Source organism: Amblyomma americanum, chromosome 4 (genome assembly GCF_052857255.1).
Source record: "Amblyomma americanum isolate KBUSLIRL-KWMA chromosome 4, ASM5285725v1, whole genome shotgun sequence".
Classification (NCBI taxonomy): Eukaryota; Metazoa; Arthropoda; class Arachnida; order Ixodida; family Ixodidae; genus Amblyomma; species Amblyomma americanum.
Window position 1 is genome coordinate 78328145 of NC_135500.1, and position 6467 is coordinate 78334611.

Here is a 6467-nt window from a genome sequence, read left to right on the forward strand (position 1 = left end):
GCCTGCCCGCTGCGTCGTATCTCGAAAAGGGGATGGACACAAATCACCGTCGTGGTGAGCAGTTCGCGCGACCTCATCCGCCCGCGCGGTGATTGCTTTCTATGCCGCTGTGCCCCGGTAGCCATTGGTAGATATTGTCGTGAGCTTTATTGATAGAAGAGTGATGTATAGTTGTCAGATTTCCGCGACCAGTTGCTCATGGGCTCCACGGCAAGGTGCGGCTTGTAAGCCTTGGAGGGCCGCTTTGGAATCGGTGAAAATAGACCACTGTTGAGGGCGCTGCTGATTGATGTGTAAGTGGTGTACGAATACGCTGTTCTACTTCCCTGCAGAAAATCGAAATATAAGGAAAAACGTATTTCACGGTGTTTTACGACAAACACGTTCCCTTCGATGCGAACGTAATTTTAGGAGCGAATACAACAATAAATATATTATGAGCTGTTGAATATATATATATATATATATATATATATATATATATATATATATATATATATATATATATATATATATATATATATATATATATATATATATATATATATATATATATATATATATATATATATATATATATAAAAGAAGAAAATGTAATCACTTAACTGTAACCCTTTAAAAGCTACTAGTCGGTCGACTCAACGGTGACATTTTTAGAGCCCTTAGAGCTGCTCATGCGCCATTAAACTGAGTACGCCAACCAACGAACCGTTCAGCTGTCGGGAAAAACGGGCATCGAGCCATAGCGCTACCAACCAGTACAATGACAGAATGGCACGATGGCCCTGCACTCCATGTTGCTTCACTTGATCGTAATGGCAAACGAGGCAAAAGTGTGCGGCTGTCGGGCTGTGCTTTCCAGACTTGTATATGGGCTTTCTGTGAAACGGCGTCTACTCAAGAACACCAAAAACAGTGCAAGGTCCATACCGCACTGTTAGGACACAGGCCACGAAAATTCCACAAAAGTCAAAATGCTGGACTGCTTCAATGAAAGAAACTGCGTCGGCCGGGAATCGAACCCGGGCCACCCGCGTGGCAGGCGAGTATTCTACCACTGAACCACCGACGCCCACGATGCTTTCCGCAAGGCGGCTTCCGCACGTGGCGAGTGCATTTGCGTAATCCTGTCCCTATCTAGGTCACGCAAGCGGCGAGCGCCTTCAGTGGAGGCACGTCTCTTTGTCGAGGGGCAATTGTCGTATCAAAGCGGACCCTGTGACCAATGCGCACTAGCGTAGCTTGCTCTCTGTCTCATATATATATATATATATATATATATATATATATATATATATATATATATATATATATATATATATATATATATATATATATATATATATATATATATATATATATATATTGTAGATTATTGTGCTATGCAGCTGCGTTTAATGGGATCAGCGGGAATGTTTTGATGGGAATCTCAACGGCCACACAACAATAGCACCGTTGGACGGATACAGATGTATATGAGCCGATGTTCGATCGCCGCTGCTGCAGAGTACAAGTTTTTCGCTAAACGTCGGCGTTTAATTCTTGCACACTTCAAGAGAACTTGTACGGCTCCTTTCTTGTCCACCACCTTAAACATAAATTCATCGCTTCACAAACTAGATAACGCGTTCCTATGCACCAAGACCTATAGCCAGCCAAACTGCCTCGTTTTTCACTATGCAAGAAATGCTGTTTAGTAAATTAAAAGTCCAGAAAAGGCTCGTTCCTCCTCCCACCACCAAGAGTAAAAAGCGGGGAGAAAAAGGATGTTTGCTAGCAACGCATGGTTTAGTCACAGGATGTACAAAAGAACAGAAGAAAGCAGTATATGAGCACTGAACTTCCGCCAGGCTGTTGTGAGCATAAAATACGGTAGATGATGTGGTAGAACACTAACATAACAGAAAAACTACACTTAGCGCACTTGTAGTGGTTCTCCTGGGCCACGGAAACGAATTCCGACCATGGCGGCCGCCTTTCGATGGAGGCGGAATGGAAAAACGGCCGTGTGCTATACAATGCCACCGCTCTCCAGATATTACCGCAGACTTGAGTAATCCTATAAAGTTGTTATATAAGTCGCAGTAACCTTACATGTTACGCTGTAATGTTTACGTTAAGGTTAAACATTGACAAACAACGTTATATGTAGGGGTTCAACTTCTCGATTTAAGGCGAAAAAAAAATTGATGAAAGTACGCGGAATTCAGCTTTAGATATTATGTTCTAACTGGGAAATGCCAGCATTCTTGGCATGCAAAGCTGGCTAAGGGTAAAATCTGTCAAAATTGAGAAAATAATAAGTCACTAAGCCAGGGGCGTCATGTAACAGTTGTATTTTTGGATAAGCATCGTGTTATTTATAAATTTGAGGTATTGCTCCGCTAGCTTCCGCGTATCTCCAGACCCGGAAGAACCACCTCCTCTCTGCCTCCTGTACAGGGTGTTTCGCCTAAGACTTTACACAATTTAATAAAAGGCTTTTAGACTTAGAAGTGCGCTTCTTGCTATCATTGTTAGCGGTGTAGTACATCTAAATACAACTAAGATGCGCTAACTAGCAGGCTGGTTGACTAATACTGAAAGTTAAGTTTTAACTATTACGGTTAGGCCACTTAATTATTGAGTTTAGCGTTGCCCAGCGTAAGTAATATTTATATCAGTTTTCAGAATGTCGAAAATGCGGTTTCCCTTCGCGCTGTGGCCTCAAAAAATTATCTATTTCGGAGAATACGTGCGCTGGAGAGATTGCTTTGCCTGCAAGCTTCTCGAAGGCGCATGTATTTTGGCGCGATGTTGCAACAATTTGTTGGGCCACAGCGCTGACGGTAACAGCGTTTTTGAAATTATAAAAAACTGTCATGAATATTACTTGAGGTGGGCTACGCGCCTCAAAGTAATAGTTAAAAGCTAACTATTCCGTAGTAGTTGATGATGATGATTTTTTTTATGGCGCAAGGGCATCTGAGTCCAAAGAGCGCCGTGATATTCAGTATTAGTTTAACGAGCCTGCTAGTTACCACTTCTTAGCTGCATTCTGATGTACTGCACCGCTGGCAATGCTATGCCAAAAGTCAGTCGGTAAGGTAAGTTTATCAGTTGCATGTCGGACAGTAACAGAAAACCGTGCATGGTCGTCACTAAAAAGTATCACGTTAAGGCTAACCGCGACGACTGAAAAAGCCGCTGTTTCATCGCTGCCATCAGCACGCAGACCACGCGTTGCAAACCCAAAGACAACATGTCAGCTTATGTCTTGGACGTAAAGTTTCACTTTCGTTTTTGTCTGCCGGCTGTCGTACTTGATTTGCCTTAGTTTCTTAATAACAATAGCGATCCCTTGTTCAAGGTTCGCGTCTAAGTATTCCCGTTTGCACGTTGATTACTCCAAAATAAATTGACAAAAACGCCGAGGTGAACTCTAAGCGACTTTTGACCGCGCAGGTTTGCACCATTAAGTCACCTAAAAGAGTCAGCAAATCTTTACCTGAAAGCGATATTCGCTAGCCAAAACAAAAAAAAAAACGAAACGAAAAAAGACAGAAAAAAGTCCACCAAATTTGAAAAAAACGAAAAGTGCAACCTCTAGTTATTTATTCTAACGGAAAAATTATATTAATGTTCAAAGAAAACACTTTTGCTAACAATGCTTGCCAAGTGTTTCTGAATGATAATGATTAACAAATAATGTTCATTTTGGTTATAAACATTAGTTCACCTTCAAATAAAGCATTATTATAATACTGTGTTCTAAATATTATAACCTTTCAGTCAAAACTATAAAAGAACATTCCAAATATATCACAAGCATTGTGTTGCAGAACTTTTCTCATTAATTGTATTTACAGTAGTGCTGTTCTTCAAATAGTAGTACTCTACGCATAGATAGATCGTTCCTGCCGTAGACTGCAAGCACAGCCCTCTTATTTTGTTAAAAAACTTCGCCTATTGCCCATTCACCACTACCACTCATGGCACACCCTTTAATAATGGCTATATAAGCTAGACTCTAACGTAATGTTTAGAAAGCGAGTTGCATGTATATCTGTAGTGCTGTATTGCAAAGATCCACTGTCGCCTTGCTTGCAAGGTCTTCAACGATGTTGACAAGTTCTGCACTTTCACAATTGTACGGCTTGCATGATTTTTCATTATTGCTTTACCATTTTAGCGAATGTGGCATTATGTTGATTCAATATTTGATTAAAGTTAAGACAAGGTTTTTGAACGTTAATTTATAATGTAGAAACGTCATCAAAAAAGAAATAATGAACATTGGGTTAGCGTTTGGCGAAAATAAAGAACTAACTTGTTGCATCGTTTGGGGTTAACTGGCGGCTAAAGAGCCCTAGGAGACACAAATAATGTGAAATCTCCCACGACGTCGTCCACCTGCCTCTATCGCACATTAAGCATCAAATGCCATATAAATACTATGTTGCGACAGCGAATGAGTGAACTGATGGCCCGGCGGCACACACAGCTGCAGAAACACACACAATGCTACTGCTGAGAACGGTTGAACTGTGTGCTAGACGCTTCCGAAATGAAAAACAACACACATGCGTCGGCCGGGAATCGAACCCGGGCCACCCGCGTGGCAGGCGAGTATTCTACCACTGAACCACCGACGCCGGTGACATAGTTAGCTAAGCGTATTCTCTACGTGCAAGGGTTTTTAAGCAATTGCCTGACTAAGCAAGACTGCAAGGCGCGGCGGTGGCGTTCTACTTGCAAGAAACATTCCTTTTTCATGAAATCAGATTTTCATCGAGTGAGAAATAATTTTTTCTTCAGTGGTAATAGGTCGTCTAAAAATAATTATTGGAGTTTGCTACTGTTCTCCTTCCTATTCGTCCACATTTACTAATGAACTCTATAATGCGGCCGCCGCGGTGGCTCAGTGGTTATGCCTTTCCGCTGCTGACAAAAAAGATGCGGGTTCGGTCCCGGCCGCGGTGGTCGAATTTCTATTGAAGCGAAATGCTCGAGGCCCATGTACTGTGCGATGTCAGTGCACGTTAAAGAACCCCAGGTGGTCGAAATTATCCGGAGCCCTCCACTACGGCGTAGCTCAGAGCCAGAGTCGCTTTGGGACCCCATAAAACCAAACCATGCTCTATGATGCTGTCAATCTTGTTCGTGCACAATTTCTCTGATCACCGATTTTTATACTCGGAGACTATAGCTTTCATTCTATCTTGTGCAGTGCCCAGCAGCCTTATTCTTCACCACCTTCGTCAAAAGCTAAGGAATTCTTAGACCTGTGTTCGTTGTTTTCGCTCGCTCAGTAACGCAAACCACTAGGACTGTTGCAAGTACTGCGAATACTCGATTTAATGTGAACAACTAATCCAGAATTGGCTACAGACCTATCATATCTACCATGAATCAGTGATCACCTTCTTATTAATTTCTGCATTAATTCGCCTCTTCCCAAAGTCAATAAAGAAAGGCGATTCTAGATTGGAAACGTGCTAACTTTGTCTCTATTAATAATGAACAATATGCATTTATTGATGGCTTTCTTTAAAATTTTGTCACTTGCTGTGTCGAAGAAAGCTGGGTATTCTTCAAAACCCAGTTACATCAATTATCCGATAAGTATAACCCTAAGCGCATCGTCACTTCTAATCCGCAAACACCCTTGTACAACTCACACATCAGGCGATTATCTAACAAGAAGAAACAATTATACCGCCTTTCCAAGATTTCATCTTTTAATGCGCGATGAGCGACGCAGAAGTCTTCCTCTGACGAATTTGCGAACGGGCTTAAGCTTGCAAAAGATAACTTATTTCTTCCACGTTACCATCTTGCTTGAAAACAAATGGTAAGAAGTTTTGGCGCGTTATAGACCACATGATCCTTTAATTACATTACATCATGCCTCTCGTAACCTTATACCCAACGATCTTTGTGCTACTATAATAAACAGCACATTCAATGAGAGCGTCTTCTCGAGTAGAATGTACATCTTTCCGATATACCATGGCAAGGATTCCCCCATTATGTCACCTATAAATGTTGATGTACCTGGCATTGCTAAACTAATCAAGTCTAAAAAGTGATTGTTCTCCTGGATATGATCTTTATGAACATAATTGCCTTTATTGATGACAAACATAGCTGCCTTTCTTGACAATTCTTTTTTTTTTACGCTGGCGCAACATGGTTTTCGTCAAACCATATTCTTGCCAAACACAGTTACTTTCATTCACTAATAATCTACACCGCATTTTTGGCAAGTCGTGTAGCGCGGATTGCACTTTTTTAGACTTTTCGAAAGCCTTTTATAAGGTGTGCCATCAATTGTTACTTTATGAATTAAGTCATTTTAATCTCCATCCTAATGTTTCCAGATGAATTGGATTTTTCCTACTAAACTGCTGGCAATCAGTATTCGCTAATGACACTGCTTCACCGCTTAACAAACGTGGTTTCTGGAGAACCACAAGAATCCGTCC

The 6467-nt window shown here is 41.2% G+C and overlaps 2 non-coding genes across 2 annotated transcripts; both read right to left on the reverse strand.

The window, feature by feature from the left end:
* Positions 1-1001: 1001 nt before the first annotated feature.
* On the reverse strand, positions 1002-1072 carry TRNAG-GCC (transfer RNA glycine (anticodon GCC)). The gene has a single exon. It is a non-coding gene; the product is annotated as a tRNA-Gly (tRNA).
* Positions 1073-4563: 3491 nt separating this feature from the next.
* TRNAG-GCC (transfer RNA glycine (anticodon GCC)) lies at positions 4564-4634 on the reverse strand. The gene has a single exon. It is a non-coding gene; the product is annotated as a tRNA-Gly (tRNA).
* Positions 4635-6467: the final 1833 nt, after the last annotated feature.